The sequence below is a fragment of the Sturnira hondurensis genome, unplaced genomic scaffold (assembly GCF_014824575.4).
Source record: "Sturnira hondurensis isolate 20B ecotype Veracruz unplaced genomic scaffold, ASM1482457v3 Scaffold0006413, whole genome shotgun sequence".
Lineage (NCBI taxonomy): Eukaryota > Metazoa > Chordata > Mammalia > Chiroptera > Phyllostomidae > Sturnira > Sturnira hondurensis.
The window spans coordinates 47,076,183-47,093,522 of record NW_028079044.1 but is presented as its reverse complement, the minus strand read 5'-3'; the positions used below and the strand labels follow the sequence as shown (position 1 = coordinate 47,093,522).

Genomic DNA, 17,340 nt, shown 5'->3' with positions numbered 1-17,340 from the left:
AAACCTCCCTTTGGCTTAACACTAGGAGATTTGTTAAATGCTTTACATGGTACAGCTCCCTAGTGAAGTATTATATAGCCTGAAACAATGAGGCAGCTGAAGTACCTTTGTTAAGGGAAGGTGATTAAGGTAGAGCATGACACGAAGCACAGCAAATTCCAATTCAGGATGTGAACCACTTTTATAGAATTATATGCATTATCTTTATGTAGCTAGAGACATACAAAAACCATTTGGTAGGATATCCACATGGTGTGGGAAGTTGGATTGCGAGGGTTTATATTTTCTTTTGTTTACCTGTATTGTCAACTTTTTTCCACAAGCAACCCTGTATTATTCATATAATTAGGTGAAAAATGGCATGGAGAGCAGGAACCTCTCTCTCTTACAAAATCATTCCACGAAATTATTAAGGGACTCCTAGGAGCTGGGTGGGCAGAGTGACAGGGACTGGAATAGGCAAGACATGCCTGGCCTCCGCCTTCACAGAGCTGATGTTTGAGTGAGTGGCTTTCTTTAGGGAAAGTATTTTTAAGCCAAAAAATAAAAATGATTAATGGTTGTGATAAGTACTGTGAAGGATAAAAAGAAAGCCAGGGACATACTAGGGAATAACTGAAGGGAGGTTGGTGGGGCGGGGGGTTTGTCTGACTTTGGGAAGGGTGATGGGGAGGGAGGACCCCTTTCAGGAGGCAGCCCTTGAACCTGGAGGCAGAGAAACGGCCTCCTGCAGAGGCTGGGAAGGGGAAACGTATTGGAGGCACAGGGAAGGAGACACACTCGAGGCATGTGAGCATATTTCCTTCCTGTGGGTCACACGGATAGCTGGGGAAACAGGAGCTGCCCAGGGTGAGAAGTGTGGCGGAGGCTCCTAGGTAGATCTTGTAACTCTGGGGAAATAGGGCCATCCCGACAACTTGATGGCTCTTGAGAGGTTGGTTAATGTTTTGCTAAATAGCTGGAGTGTGCTGGGTGTGGGCTGTTGGCTTCGTAACATACTTTGGTTCTTTTTCTGTAGCAGCTCTGAGGCCATCTCTCAGTGCCAGGTTCCCAGGCTTCCTTCTCCGGTCCTCTTCTGCACGCACTTAACTCACCTGCTGGGTGCTCATGCGTAGGATATGACCCTGCAGTCTTAGTCCTGAACCTTGAACCATTGGGGGTAGTGGCAATGTTTGGGAAGGCACCTTTCTCCTCACGGATTCAATAGTCATTCATTCGGTGAAGAGGAGGAGAAGGTTGACAGAAGTCCCTAAATGTTAGATGGAGGACTAAGACTGGGTACAGAGGCAGCCAAAACTGTTCTACATGCTTAAACATACTAAACCGTATATTTGAGTTCACGATGGTGGCAACTGTTAAGAGTTTTCTTTAAGGGCAGTGGGGCAGCAGAAGTCAAGAAGCATAACGCATAACAGTGTTGAGATCCTTTGACCCACTAATTACAGTCCAGGGAATTTATGCTGAGGTCATCTTTTTTTTTTTTTTCTAATGGGGAGAAACCAAGAAAACAATGATGTCTATAAATGACAGCAGGAATATGATTAATAATGGCATTGTGCTTTGGGGTTTTGAATGAATTTTCCTATGAGGTAGTTATGAGAGCTTTGCAATATTCCTGTGCAGTAGATTCTTATGCCCATTTCACAGATGGGAAATGAGAGAGACCGAGGGAGTGGCTCTGGTTCACTCTGGCAGGTTCCGTCAGGCTCTGAACTCAGTGAGCACATGAATTTCTGCCTGGTGGGTTTGCTCAGTAACTCAAGAAAATGGTGGGAGGCAAGGAAGCATAGGGAAGGAGCAAGGCTAAACATAATGACTGGACTTAATCTAGGCTTAGTTCTGGCCCAAGTGCCTGACAGGTATTATTGAAGTTAATCCTGACAATAAACTTGTGGGGAAACTGAGGTGCTGAGAGGGTGAATAACCTGCATAAGTTGTCTAACAGGATTCACACCCTGGCTGGGCTAAATTCAGAGCTTTGTGGTAGATTTAGCTGTTTTCTGTTGCCCTCTGCTTCACAAGAATGCATTGCTGATTGAGTGAATAGTGAACAAATGGATTAGTGGAGTTAGGACTTAACAACCAGCACCCACAGAGTATTAGACCTCAGGATTCCTATGGTCAGTAGGTTCTTTTCCAGTGCTTTGCAGTTTCTACCTGAGATACAGTTGCCCAAGACTCTCCAAGAGAGTTGCCGATTCGCTAGCCTGGGAGGCCACATTTTCCCACCACCCTTTACCTACAGACTTTCTTTCCTCACTCAACTCATTTGTTGCAAAATGCCCAGAGCCAAATAAATCCAGAGTAAACCAGGCTTGTGGGGTGTGGACCTTCAGCAAGTAGAGGAAACCAAACTATTTCAATGCGATGAAATATTTTGCAGCCTTTAAAATGATCAATGTGGCTGTAGACATAAGAAAAAGTATTGGGAAACAATTGCACATATCTGAAGATTCCAATTGAAGCCATGTGCATATATGTGGCAAAGGTTGGGAGAGAAGAAAAGAAAGCTGCGTAAAGGTCTTGGGTCTGGGTAGTGTCACCATCTAATTAGTCTGCTAAGCCAGGAACCTTGGGGTCATGCTCCATACTTCCTGCTGCTTCTTCACCCAGTTTTAACCAGTCCCGAACTCCTGTAGATTCTTCATCAGTAAGTATCTTGATTCTGGTGCCCATTCTTCATCTCCACTGCCAGTTTCCTAGACTAGACTCTTAGTATCTCTTGCCTAGACCCCACAGCATCTTCACTGATCTGCTGGTCTCCATCCTCTCTCCCATCATAATCCATGTTGGACACTGTGGTCAGAGTGATCTTGATATAAAACCCACCTGGTTATCTTTCCTTGCCTTGGAAGCTTCTATTTACTCGTTGCCATCAAGAGGCAAGGTCGAACTCCTTGACACGATGCGAGAGGAGGTCCTTTACAATCTCGTCTCTCCCCCAGCATGTCACAAACTCTCTTCCCTCCACCCTTCTGCCTTGTCTTCTCTGTCCTTCCCCCATCTCTTCAAGACCAAGCTCATCCTCTCCAAAGTCTTCATGGATGTCCCAGCGAGAGTTGGTTAGTTCCTCCAGGCTCCTAAATTACAATGAGTCATGGCTGTGTTGTCCTTGTGAGGTTACAGCTCTTCCTCTCACCAAATTCTGAGCCCGTTCAGGGCAGGCACCACATGCCTTACTGTCCTCCATCCCAGACCCTCAGCGGGCTACTTAGGGCACAGTAGAGGAGCACAAATGAGTGTTGATTGAGTGAATCAGTGATGGAATGAAACAATGGATTCTTTATAGTGGTTCAAAGTTTACTTAGTAAAGAAAGCATCAGGATCTCCTGAAATGTACAGAAGCAGAGTGAAGTTAGTGTAGGAAACAGACAAACTGTGGAGTTGACAGATTGGGACTGAATTCTGGGTCTGACTCATTCTGAGCTTTAGTTTCCTCATTTATAAACTGGACATGATAATAGTACCATATAGGGTGGTTGTCAAAAGCAAAAGAGGAAATGCAAGCCAATGGCTCAGTACTGTGTTTGGCTCATTGTAAAGACTCAAAAAGATGCCAAAAAGCCAGTGATTCAATCATCATTGAAAGCCCAGCGGTCTTATGCAAACATCCTCTTTTGCCTCCTTCTGCTTGTTTTTTCAACATGTAACTTTGAAAACTTTGACTTCAGCTGAAATATGATTATGCTAATGCAGAATGGTGAAGAAAGGATCCCGGAAGAAAAAATTCAGCACTTCCCTTAGGGTCTTGTTTTCTGTCCCTCTTTCGGGCAGGACATCTAACATGAGGTAGTGGTAGAACTTACTCATGGGCTCCTGCACAGGCCAGTGAGGGGTCTAGGGATGATGATAAGGAGAGAGGTGCCTTTGAAAGGAACTCCTCAGAGGACTCATTCAATTTTACCATTACTACTCATCAATGGATTTTTTAGAAAAGATTTTTCTTTATTTTCAGAGAGAGGGGAAAGGAGGGAGAAAGAAAGGGAGAGAAATACCTATCAGTTGCTTCTCACATGCCTGCAACTGGGGGCCTGGCCCACTACCCAGGAATATGCCCTGATTGGAGATAGAACCAGCAGCCTTTGGGTTTGCAGACCGAGCTCAATCTACTGAACCCCAGCAGCCAGAGCAGGATGCCGATGCTGATGGTGATTTCCACTGGACCGTAAGGTCCCCCTAAGACCAGCATCGTACGTCATGTCTGTATTGCTCCCAGAGATGAAATTAGGGCCAATGAAGGAAAATTGTTGGGCATCTGATGTCTTCTCCCTGTAAAAGAACAGGCTCCTCACAATTAGGGGTGGTTGACAGTTGTGATGATGAGCTCCCCATAACTGTACACCTCTGAGCTAAGTTGGATATTGATGTATTGAGGATACTATGGAAGAGAGTTTTTTTGATGGGAGACTGGTTTAGAGGTGTGTGGTTACCCTGGTTTCTCAGAGTTCATGGGACTGGGCAGGTGTGTGGACTCTTCCTGTGTTTCAAACTGAGGACAGTGGGTCTGTATGGAGGACCAGGGTTATTTACGAGTTTCACTGTCACACGTTGGTCAAACAAAGGGACCAAAGTTCTTGGATTGTGAAGACTGTTCTATCAGCACCAATGTTTGCAATATAAATATCAGCCCCCTCCATTTAACTGAAATTGTTGAAGATTACAGTATAGTACAGAACCCCCAAATCATCCTAAAATATGATATACTGAAATGTTATGGTAATAGTCTGAGGCTTAGAACTCTTGACCTTAGCATGTGCCTTAAAAAAAAACACCACCTAATGTCTCCATGACTCTCAACAAATTTCTGTGTAATATGGCCAATACCATTTGGTCTCTATGTAAATAAGGTAAAGGCTGCCCTTTTGTATTTGGGGCAAGGAGTGATTTCTGGGCCACATATGATAAAGCCCAGAGGGTTCCCGGGATCCTATTTGATTGGAACAAGGGTTCATAATCAGGGTTTCATACATAGTCTTCCTAGATCCATAAATCCCTTGACACTGTATGCAAATGTGTGTGCATATATGCATTTTCCTGGGGCTAAAAGACCATATTTTTATGGGATTTTTGGTAGGGCCCTTGATCCCAAAATGTTCAGAACCATTTACCTTTATAGTAGTGATCAGCTGGGCAAACTGAAAATACCTCCAGGAGAAGTAACGTTGTAATCACTTACCCTTTAGTATTAAATGAAAAAAATCTGAGTGTTTCATAATAGCATTAGGATGAGCTAGCTACATGGGATGTTCTGTTTTTGTATGTGAAGAGGGAGCATTTATGTTTTAAGAGTGAAAGGGGATTAGGGGAAAATGAAGAGGTTGCGCCCTCAGCCACTTCCAAGTTTTCTGTCCATCAGACATTTTTGCCCAGAGCAGCCTCCAGAACAAAGTGCCATTTATCTGAAAGAGCTGTGCGTGGCACCGTACAAGTCTCAGGTGGCGCCTGATTTCTGTTCCCAGACTGATCATTTAACACCTCCCAAGGGCGTTTCCAGGATACCATCGCAGGCGATAACGGTGCACCTCTCCGCTCTGGGGAGCACACCAAGCGCATCTGCCGCGTCCGGGAGAGCGAATGAGGCTCAGTACCGGGCCGAGGGGAAAACGTGCCCACCACCCCAGCCATTCCAGACTTGGGGGAGGGGGTTGGGGAGTGGGCTGTGACAACTTCTCTGGGTTCAATGCAAAGAGTCCTGGTCTGCGAGTTCTAGGTTCCTGATCCTGCAGTTCCCCAGCTCGCTGACCTGAGGCAGGTCACCACCACCTCTGAACCTCAGTTTTCTATATGTAAAACGAGAAGGCTGCAAGACTCAGACCCACGTGGATGCCTTCTCTGCCCGAAGGTGCTGCTCCTTTAAGGGGGGCGGAGGCTGTAAGGAGGTGGCCGCGCCCCCTTCCTCTTCTCCCGGCACCCTCCCGACCACCTGTCTCCGGCCTTGCCCCGCCCTCTCGAGAGGGGCGGGGCGAAGGGGGCGGGAAAGGATTTACCTTACGGGGCTTGCTGGCGACGCATGCGCACCGCCGGACAGGTCCGCGGCGCCCTCACTTCCTGGCATTCCCCCCTCCCCCTCCTCGCCGTTACCCTGTACATCCGGGTCACTTGCCCTCCCCGCTCGGAGCCGCTGTCGCCGCCGCCGCCTGGCTCGTCGCGGCTCCGCCACAGGGGCAGGTGCGGAGGGGCTCCTCGTCCGGCCGCCGCCGCTGCCCCGCTCCGGGCCCGGGGCTCCCTCTAGCGCCGCTGAGGAGCCTCCGCTGTTGCTCGTGGAGGGCGGAGGAGCGGGGCTGAGAGCTTGCAGGCTCGAGCGCAGGGTGAGTGGTTTATCGTGACCATTTCCTTGCTTCTCTCTCACCCCTCGCGTGCCAGCGCCCCGGCCCCATTTTGAAGGAGAAGCGGGTGCGGTGGGGCCAGCGGCGGAGCGGGGCTTCCTCGCCTCCCGGCGTGGTGGGCCCTCCCCGGCGCTCACCCCGGGACCTGCGGCTGCACCTCGCGGACGCCCCGGCGCCCGCCGCCNGGCTCGAGCGCAGGGTGAGTGGTTTATCGTGACCATTTCCTTGCTTCTCTCTCACCCCTCGCGTGCCAGCGCCCCGGCCCCATTTTGAAGGAGAAGCGGGTGCGGTGGGGCCAGCGGCGGAGCGGGGCTTCCTCGCCTCCCGGCGTGGTGGGCCCTCCCCGGCGCTCACCCCGGGACCTGCGGCTGCACCTCGCGGACGCCCCATCGCCCGCCGCCCAGGCCTCGCCCCGCACTCATTCATTCGGATCTTCCATTCTTACACCCCTTCCTTCCACTCGCCTGACCACGCGCGAGCTCACCGCCCTCTCCCATCCCCAAATCCCGACGCCGCCCGTGGGGTTTGGCCCCCTGGCTCTCTCTGTTCCCCGCCCGCGAAGACGTGCGCCCCCCACCCCCAGCTCCCACCTCTCTTCCCTTCGTGCGGCCGCTTTTCATCCCTCCCTTCCTCCCCGCGCTTGTCTCTAGCTCCACACCCCCTTCGCCTCGGATTCCGAACACCTCGGCCCCAGGGCGCTAAGCCTCCCTATCCCGGCGTCGGAGTTCCTGTCTTCACTGGCCACCCCTTGCTTCCACCTGTGCGGCCAGACCTCCCAACTGACGTAGACTGCATTGACCTCTGAATTCCCAGCATTTAAAGTCCAGATGCCCAGTCCCAGGGTGTGGTCTCCGTGCATTTCCAAAACACAGTTTCTACTATAATTACCCAAATCTATGACTGTCAAACTGTAGTGGAAGTGGCAATTGCGTGTGTGTGTGTGTGTGTGTGTGTGTTTCTTATGGCTATTCTGGGCCACACCACATATCTTCTCTCCTCCCCCCCCCCCCACCCTTTGGAAGAGTATCTCTGATGGATTAATTTTCTCTGGATGCAAAATTTGTAAGAAGATTGTTACTCTTTTTGCTACTCCTACACATTCCTCCGCGCAGGGTTCCCCGACTGATTTGCAACATTACCTATTAATACTGTTGGTTGCTGAGATTTTTTCTCATCTGTCAGCAGCAGTTAGAGTCCCCTGGTGTGCGGAATACTGATGACCTGCCTGGATTCTCGCAGGACCAAAAGTGCCTTTCTGGATAAGACAGATTTTTAGGAATTTGTTTGCACTTTTTCCTCCTACCCTATAAATGTATTGAGTCTGCTATCTTTTTACTCCTTAATCTTTATGTGGAAAATGTATGTCAGTCAATTTCGTGTTCTCCTAGTCTCGCAGCCTGGCAGACTGACATTGCTGAGAAGTGTTGTATATATAGCTAAAGGAATTTCAGTCGCTTGGGTGTTTGGGGACTTCATTGTAAATCGCTTTAGACTAATGTACCTTAAGAAAAAGGCACTGATCCTTTTCTTTTTTAAATTGCCTTTAATAATAGAAACAAACTTTGTGTCTAGCACAACTTGAGGATTGGGGTGTATTTGCAAGCCTGTTTGTAAAGTGTTGCGGTTCAGTGCAACTGCCTGCTGAACGCTCATAAAATGAGATGATAGCACTTTTTTAATGCGACTTTCTTAGTACATAATAATGAAATCCAAGAAATGTTCTTAGTCCTGAGGTACATCTATGTGCTTATCAATACGATACAGTTGCTAGCAGTATTACTTAGGGAAGTGAGGTGTTATAAAGGCACTTGGCTGCTTGGCACCGTTTAGGTTTTGGATGACCCCTCTAGCAGTAAGATTTTTTAGCTCAGAGTCAAGATTGCATTGTTTTGGCAGAGCAGTTTTTATTTATATTTTAAAATACTTTTATTTATTTATTTTTAGAGAGAAGGAAAGAGGGAGAGAAATACCAACATGGATGGGCTGCCTTTTGCATGCCCCCAACCAGGGACCTGGCTTGCACTGCAACCCAGGCATATCCTGACTGGGAATCGAACCAGTGACCTTTCAGTTTGCAGGCTCTCACTGGCAGAGCAATTTTTAATTCCTCAAAACTTTAATAGTTATGTAGCTGTCCCAGGGGTACTTTTGCTTTGTAAAGTGTAAGATATAGAGTGTGAACTCTAGGTTATTTGGTGATTACATGGGCCCTAGATCTTTTTCTCTTAAGAAAGTGGTTGGTCACAGGGTGGCATAATTAGTAAATAGATTCTAGTGGCCCCAGCAAAAACATAATTTCAAAATAAAACTGAGTGAAGGCAGTTTATTTCTGGTACATTACAGGTAATGTTGAACACAATGAAAGTTAAAATTCATTTCTCTGAATTTTTCCAAAAAATGATTAAAAAGTATGTTAAGTAGCATCACTCTTGAGATTATTTGGCTCATATTCTAAATGGTCATTTACCTTCACTTAGTAACTAATTGACTGAGGAGTCTAGAGGGATATTTATTTCATTTTACTCCCGGTCTCCTTGGGGAAAATACTGAACCGCCACTTATGTGAGGTTACTTAACTCATTAAGTGCTGGTGCACTCAATTGCTAGGGCCTGTAGTTTGCTCTTTCGCTGTTAAAGGAAAACGAAATGATAGTAGTAAGTATTAGTAACATTAGTTATGTTATGCCCACTGGTATTTTTGGTCTCCTCTTCTCTGTTACTGTACCAGTTCAGCACAGTGCCTCCCTGTTGAAAAGTGGATACTTGATAAATACTTTGAGTAATCGAATTATCGGCAAGGTCAAAAAGTTTTCCGTTCAAACATCATCTTGTAATTATGTGGCAAAAGTTTTAGAGAAATATATTGTTCTCAGTTCCAGTTTTTTCAAGTAGCTTGAGCATTTTGAGGATTGCTCTACCTGATTATTTAAACTGCTGAGGTATTTGGGAACAGTACAGTAGATGTGTCATTTTGTGTTAGGTTTTTGTTCGTTGAATGGATTTGTTCACTTAGAAGGGGTGTTTTCGTATGTGGACCTTGTCAGCATTCGTGAGCAGTAGGTAATTCAGACAATTTCTTGTGCATTGAAAGTTACTAAAAGTCAGCATAAAAATTCTTGGATGTGTGTATTCATCCCATATTATGATCAATTTACTAAATTAGGTTAATTTTCAAGGAATATTTCTTGTAGCAGAAATAGGAGGCATAATCCAGTCATGTGGCAATGGGTACTTAATATTTTGGTGCTGGTGATGATGATGGTGGTCATAGTAACTAACACTTGCATAGTATTTGCTACTTGCCAGACAGTATTATTCTAAGACGTTTAATTGTTCCAATGACTTTGTTAGGTAGGTAGTGGTGGTCCCATCTCACAGACTTGGAGACGGGTTGAGCTAAAATGACACAGCTACTACGTGATAGACCTGGGTGTCAGTTAGCTGTTAATTATTACTCTGTAATAGTGAACACCTACTATATGCCACGTTCTTCACATACTTTAAGTTAAGCCTGCAAGGTATAGGTTAATTTCTATTCCAAATTAGCATTGGGAAGGAAAACCCGAGGCAGTTGAGGTAACCTGTCCAAGTCCACTCCCAAGGAGAATGAGGGAGGCTGGCATTTAAACACAGGCGTCTTTGACCTGCAGTCTTTACTAAAATTCTGTTTCAAAGTACTAACTTGAGGTCCTGTATTTGATATTACGTATCTAGAAGGCATATTTAAAACAACAAATCTCAAAAGTGTTTCAGCCGGCATCCAGGATGGATAACAGTTCACTTGTTTTCTGCTCTCCTGAGTGTATACAAAATTAGAGTTTCTTTCTCACTGGCTGTAGCTTCACCTCTTACCCACTCATGCAAGTTTATTGGAATGCAAATGAGTGACATTTGTAAAACTCTTTTTTTAAAAAATTTATTTATTTATCTTTAGAAGGGAAGGAGAGAGGGAGAGAAACATCAATGTATGGTTGCCTTTAGTGCGTCCCCTGCTGGGAGTTGGCCTGCAGGGAACCGGCCTGCAACCCAGGCATGTGCCCTGACTGGGAATCGAACCATGATCCTCTGGTTCGCAGGCCCGCGTGTAAAACTCTTTAAACAAGGAAGTCATTCTTAGAATTTTGATTCTTTAAATACGAACTTTTCATCTGACACATCTTACAGCCTGATAGCGGTACCATGGGTGAGGATGGCTGTTTTCAAAGATATTGGGTGATTTTGTTTAAATAAAATGTCTAATGCAAATACATATTTTTGTAGCTATGTACTTTATTGTGAAAAGGTAATATTAGTACTATTGTATGTGACACTGTGAAGCATTCAACCCTGTACAGTCATTTTATGTCATGCAAGTAATCTCTACGCGATGTATTCTAGTTGGTGTGTTACGTCTGGCGTGTATTAAATATAGACTGATGCAGACACTTTCAGTCTGCCTAGAATATTTCTTCTAGCAGAAATTGGCATGTTCTCAGATAATCCAAATTGCATCGACTACTAATTTAGGTAAGATAATTTCAGGAAACACTTGCTATGAGAAAAATTATGACATTCCCAGGTATTATTTTGGGGATTATTTCAGTCATTTCTCTGTTCTTAGAGTGATAGTGATGTAAAGGCACAAATTTAAATGAAGTCTGAGATTTCCTGGGTCTTGACGCAGACTTTTGTAGTTTGTTTACTTATATTGCTACTGAGAGACTCTTCTCATTGTAAAATTGTAGTGCATGTGGACAAAAATACTGCGTTTACACTCGGACTTGCTCGTCCGACGGTGGGTAGATTCGCAGGTCGTGCTGAGAGTGGGAAGAGCGCTGTCTCCACTGTGTGCCTCACACGCTCTTGGAGACTTTTATGCTGATTTCAGTGCAGTGTAGTAGGGAATACAGAATATAGTTTACTAAACTAAGGTGTTTGTAAATGAAGTTGTTATTAATTTTGGTTTTGTTTTGCTTTTGATCAGCTGTTTCCTTGACACCTGGCATAATACATGAAATTATGATAGCTATTAATCACATAAATAGTTATCAAGCACTTAAACAGGATTATATAACAATGAATAAAATGTTAGTGTCCCTCCTTATGGTAGAATAGAAGCTAGAGAAAAATAGGCAGTGTGAATTCAGTGCTGTGTGTATATGTATGTATGTTCCACAGATACTTAATCTTACAAGTCAGGATTAAAGTCCGTGGTGTGTGTAACACCATACAAACCAAGACCTGAAGAGTGGACCAGTAGTTAGTCAGGCAAAGGGGAGGAGGATGCCTGAGTATAGGAAGAAGGGAGAGAGAAAAAAGCCTGGCGATAGAAGAGGTCATACACATTTTAGGAATGAATATGGGTTCTGTATGCCAGTCATGGAGGGTGGGCAGGAGGTGGACATTGAATCAACTGTAAGGCTGGCAGCTTGAGTCATGTTAGCAAGTTCAGGTCAGTTTTTGCTGAGTGCTGTGGGGAGACCATTCAAGGCTTTTTAGGGGGAGAGAGAATGAAACAGTTCAGTTTGTCTTTTCAAAAGATTCTTCTGATAGCTTTTGGAGAAAGGATTGAGGGTGAAGGTAGAATACAGGTGGACAAGTTAAGAGGCTGTTGTGAAAGTCTAGGAAAGAATCGATAGTGTTCAGTATTTGAGTCTTGACAGTGGAGGGTTGATGTTAAGTCTGCAAGATTTAATGATGGACTAGCTGCAGGCTCCACTGAGCCAGCATCTTTGCTTCTGGGGTAGAGTAGGAGCTGTTTCACCTAAAGGACTTGCCACTATTTTTTCATGTGCTGTTGAGATGCTGCTGGGGCTAAGGCAAAGCCCGTTGTATTCTCAACTACACATTTTTCAGTTGACTCTCGACATTATTAGTCATTGAGTATGACCCACCCCAAGTAGAACTATCACCTTGGAGACTCATGAGGCTTCCATGAGTCAGGCAGTCCATTTCCCCAAGAGCCCAGTTGCAAACTAATAGCTGCCTTACAAAAGGGGTGTGCCTGGTAGCTGTGTGTGGGGGGCGGGGGGAGGCAGCACCCGGAGCTCCAGGACCACCTCCGGGTGCAGGCTTTGTCAGAGGCTCCAATCAGGAGAATCACGAGTCACAGAGACTTGTAACCCAGAGGGGTCATTAGGGTTGTGAGGCCCTAGCACTCGTCTGCCTGCAGCCCTTCCTAGTTGGGAGGACTCCCGTGCACTCCCAGGATGAGGAAGTGCCACCACTTAACACTTCAGTTCCTGCTACAGGTTGGGATGTAGAGGCAACAACAAGAGGGCATCAAATTGCCCCAAAGAGCCGCAACCACAGGTCACATTCATTTCTCTTTCCTACTGTAAAGCCTGTTCAAACCCTATTAGCTGAATCCGGATGTCCCCTCCCTCCATGGCACCAGATAGGGTGGCGATGACCTGGGTTCCTGTATCCAAGAGAGCCTTAAAACTCGAGTCCCTCTCTAAGATTCCTTGGAGCCTCAGAGGGTATGTGTGGCCTAGAACCCCTCTTGGGGGTCAGGGGGACCTTGGCCTGACCCCTTGTCATGTTTCCCTGTAATGCAGAAGAGTTTGGAGGTGCCAGTAGGGAGGGATGGAGAAGGAAGCAACTCTGTACCAGTTAGTCACTTTTGGTCACTCTCCTGTAGTTCATCCGAAAGAACTTCTAATACTTGTAGTTGATAGAAAGCTGTATATTGCCAGCAGGGTCATTCCTTCCACCATCTCTTTTAGCTTTGGGGACCCCTTGGCTCAGCAGTCAGGACCACACTCCTTTTCCCCTGGAGACGCAAAGCTTCTGGCCCCAGTGTCATGGCACATCCCCCTGCCAGCCCAGAGGAGAATGAACAAGCAGTTCACTTGGGTCGCTTATTTCAGGCCCACTTCTCAATGCCCAGTTTCTAAACATTAATTTAACTTCTTGTCCATTAACAAGAAGTTATCCCCACCCACCGCTAGGATAACTCTTTCCATCCCAGGATGTCTCTCGTTTTCCAGAGCTCTGCCCTTGGAGTCCTTTACCTTCCTTTCTGGAAAGTCGCAGCTCTGCCAGTAGCCCATCCTTGTTGCCAAAACTGTGTAGAACCATGATGGTGTGAGATCTTATCCTACTTGTAAGCTAGTAAGTTACTCTGCTGCATTGTAGTGGATAGTGAGGACATGAGACTCCCTGGAGGCGGTGAAGGACAGTTTATTACTGTTAGAAATCGCAGTAGCCAGAGTATCAGCACTTGTGCTGGTTTCCTGATCCTTAGGTTATGCTTGCACACATAGGGCCTGTGCTGTTGGAGAGAAGGCCGGAGTTTGGGGAGCCCAGGCCTTTTGTAGTGAGCAGTAGCATGCCTGTCCTTTGCTCAAGGATACCTTGTACTGTATACTAACTGTAAGCACGCCTGTTCCTTTGCTCCAGAGGGAGACATTGTGTCTTTCAACACTGTTTGCTATGTAGATATTGAAAATACAGTCTGGAGCAAAGGGCAATCAATACCCTTTGCAGCACATTCAAAAAAGAGCGGTGCATAGGTAAATTATACCTTAATAAATCTGACTAAAAAAAAAGTACTTGGCATGTAGTGAGAACACAGTACATATTACTGTTGGTCTTCATGTCCTCCTTCTAATTTGGGGGCAAATCTGTATGTAGTACGCTTGGTGGAATTTTGAGATTCATTGTCTCCAAGGCAAGTGGTAACTAACTAATAACATTTATTCAAAAAGTGATGACTAACATGTTTAGACATGTTTTGATTTAAAGAATATCATATGTAGTCTTTTAAGAATTTCAGGGACATTAAAGTAAAATATAAGGAAATCACCTTGGGTTGCAAGGTATGAGATTGCTTTGTTTATATCACTCTACATAAAGTTCTCTACTAAAAATTCTGGCAAATTGTAACAAATAAAACAACGTTAATTAAGCACAACATGTTAAAGGAAGGCTTCGTTTCCTTTTCATCTTGGGACAAGTAGACTTGGGGGCGTAAGAGAGGCTGACAGAGTTGGGGAGATTTGAACTTGCAGGTTTGTGTGTGTTTAAGGGGTAAGGTTTTATTTTATCCGTTAGCACCACCTAATTCCTCCCTTCCCAGTTATTTTTCTGTAAACAAATGATTGAAAAATACTATTTTGAAAGCTAATTTTACTTGCTAAAGATTATTTGTTACATTTGAACTTGTTTTGGTTTATTTAATGTGTACTGTGGTTATATATTTACCAAGTTGTTTTTTAAAGTACAGAGAAGTCAGCTCCTTTTATTCCATTTATTTGAGTTACACTGAATGTGCATTTACAGACTTGGAAGTGTAAAATAATCTAGCTGCGTTGGAGCTTGTTCTGAGTTGCTAGTGGGTAAAAGCAGGTTGATGCCTCAATCAAGGGCCGAAGCGTTTTGGAAATAGTCTTGGGTACTTGGAACTCACTATGTCAAAAATGTGAATATGTTAAACTAAAGATGTCTCTTTTTATTTATAGCACAGCGTGTCGAAGCAGTAGTCAAACTGTGTAGCTTGGGGTCGGCAGCCCTTTGAAACGGGCATGCCGTGGTTCCGTTATGGTATGTGTCACAGTGACAACTGGCCGGTGTCCCGTCATTGGTATGTGTCACTGGCCCCATCTTAGTAGTCTATTAGCTTATTAAATATATCTTTCAAGGACTTCATTTTAGATGATACCCAGTGTTCTTTCATTATAAGCAATTTTAAAAGATAGTGTATATTATTTTAAAATCAAATTTCATTTTAAAACCATTCTCAATTTGCCTAGTTTGGGTAGGTAGCTAGTTAGCTTATGTATTTGAGTAATTAAAAACATATACATATTTATAAAGATTTTATTTATTTATTTTTAGAGAGATGGGGAAGGGAAGGAGAAAGAGGGAGAGAAACATCAGTGTGTGGTTGCCTCTTGTGCGCCCCCTGCTGGGAAATCCTCAGTCCACTGAGCGACACCAGCTAGGGGAAGCAGAACTTTCTGTGGCATTCTTTCATTGCCTCTGTTCTCTCAGATCCCTTCTAGAATCTTATTCGGGCCTCATAAGTAAGATGAAGGAACAGTTTTTTGGTCCTCACCAGCGTGGCTCAGTGGGTTGGGCATCATCCTGCAAAGTGAAAGGTTTCCAGGTCGATCCTGGGCAGGGCGCAGCCTGGGTTGTGAGCCAGTCCCCAGTGTGGCACATGTGGGAGGCAACCGATGGGTGTTTCTCTCCCTCTCTCTTCCCTCTCTAAAATTAAATGAATAAAATCTTTTAAAAAAGTTTAAAAAAGAGATGAATGAACAGTTTTTAAAAATGTGTAACTGGTTGATAGTATTATAGGACTCTGTCCTCAAGTCATAAAGTAGGGCTGCTACACGGGTGTGCTAAGATAGTTTATCCAGGCAGTTTTTTCCCCTGTAGCAAGGCTACATTACACATCGGGCCTTGTTAGCTAATTGACTGCACCTGATTTTCACATACACCCTTTCCCTCAAGCTCTGTAAAAAGGGGATCTGAGTAACCTTTTCTTAAGACAGCTGACGACAGTACAGGAAAAGACACTGCCAGGAACTAACTATTCATTACTTGCAGTCAGTAAATTTAAATATTTAATGTATTCTGGTATTTCATAAATATATTTACCAAGTTGTTTTCAGAAGTACAGAGAAATCAACTTCATTTATTCCATTCATTCGGGTTAAAGTATACATGAGTCTACCTTTAGGCCTTTGCCCCTGTGTTTAGATATGTCCTTGCTGAATTTCTATCTAAAGAGAGTTCCTGGTTAGACTTTGGACAATCCTGCTTTCTTTTTTAATCTCTGGGATAGGAATTTCCTGGACCATGGTCTAGTTTTGAAACGCGTTTATCAACACAGTAAGTTCTTGTCCACGTCAAACTCTGTGTCTTCATCCCCACCCCTGGCCCCAGGCAGCCACTTTCTGTCTCTCTGGAGTTTCCTTCTGGACATTTCTTAAAAATGCAGCCATGTGATACACAAGTATGGTTCGTGTGTGTGTGTGTGTGTGTGTGTGTGTCTGTGTCTGCCTTCACTTAATGTTTTTGAGCCTCATCCTTATTGTTATCACTGATTTGTTCTATTTTGTTGCTGAGTAGTGTTCCATTATATGGTTATGCCATAGTTTACTTATCCATCCTCCAGTTGATGGACATTTAGATTGTTTCTCCTTCTCAGTTGCTATGAATAATGCCATGTGAACATTGTGTGCAAATAATTGTGTGGCCTTACGTTGCGTGTCTTTGGGTAGATGCCTCGGAATGGGGTTGTTGGGTCACACAGCGAATTCATGTTTGATTTGGAAAGAAGCTGCTCGGTCATTGTCCAGACGATCTCATCTTACATCCCAGCAGCAGAGTGTGAGGTTTTCAGTTCTCTGGAGCCAGCGCTAGTCGTTGGCTTTGCACTGAAACATGTCAGTGGGTGTGCACTGCTGTGTCACTGTGGTTTGAATTTGCACTTCCCTAGTGGTTCATGGTATACCTCTTTTCAAGCCATTTTTATATTTTTTGTGAAATGTCTATCAGATTTTTTAATTTAAATCTTTTAATTGGGTTGTCTTCTTCCTGAGGTGTTAGAATCCTTGATATGTTCTGAATCCAAGTTCTTTATTTGACACATGATTTTCAGCTTTTTCTCCCAGTCTGTGGCTTGTCTTTTTATTTTCTTAATGGTATCCTTTGAGGTGCAAGGATTTTGGATTTTGGTGGAGTTCAGTTTATCTTTCTTCTTCTTTTCTTTTTTTAAAAGAATCATGCTTTTGGTGCTGTGTTTAAGAAATCTTTGCCTATCCCAAGCTCACGAGATTTAGTCCCGTGTTTTCTTCTAAAAGTTTTGTAGTTTTAGCTCTTATGTTTATGCCTAAGATCTGTTTTTTTTTAAAGATTTTATTTATTTCTCTTTAGAGGGGAAGGGAAGGAGAGAGGAGAGAAATATCAATGTATGGTTGCCTCTCGTGAGTCCCCTGCTGGGAATTGGCCTGCAACCCAGGCATGTGCCCTGACTGGGAATCGAACCCTGATCGTGTGGTTCGCAGGCCCATGCTCAATC

General features: G+C 44.6%; 1 protein-coding gene across 9 annotated transcripts in view; it reads left to right on the top strand.

Annotated features, from left to right (window-relative positions):
* CYRIB (CYFIP related Rac1 interactor B) overlaps positions 1 to 17,340 on the top strand; it is a 131,264-nt gene that overhangs the window by 48,314 nt on the left and 65,610 nt on the right. For 2 of the 9 annotated variants that reach the window (XM_037048549.1, XM_037048552.1), the window contains exon 1: positions 6,103 to 6,308. The exons of 6 other annotated variants lie outside the window; for them this stretch is intronic. The gene's annotated coding sequence lies outside the window, so the exon portion shown is untranslated. Of the gene's footprint in view, positions 1 to 6,100; positions 6,309 to 17,340 lie in introns of those variants that run through there. One more of the 9 variants, XM_037048555.1, reaches the window with a different exon arrangement.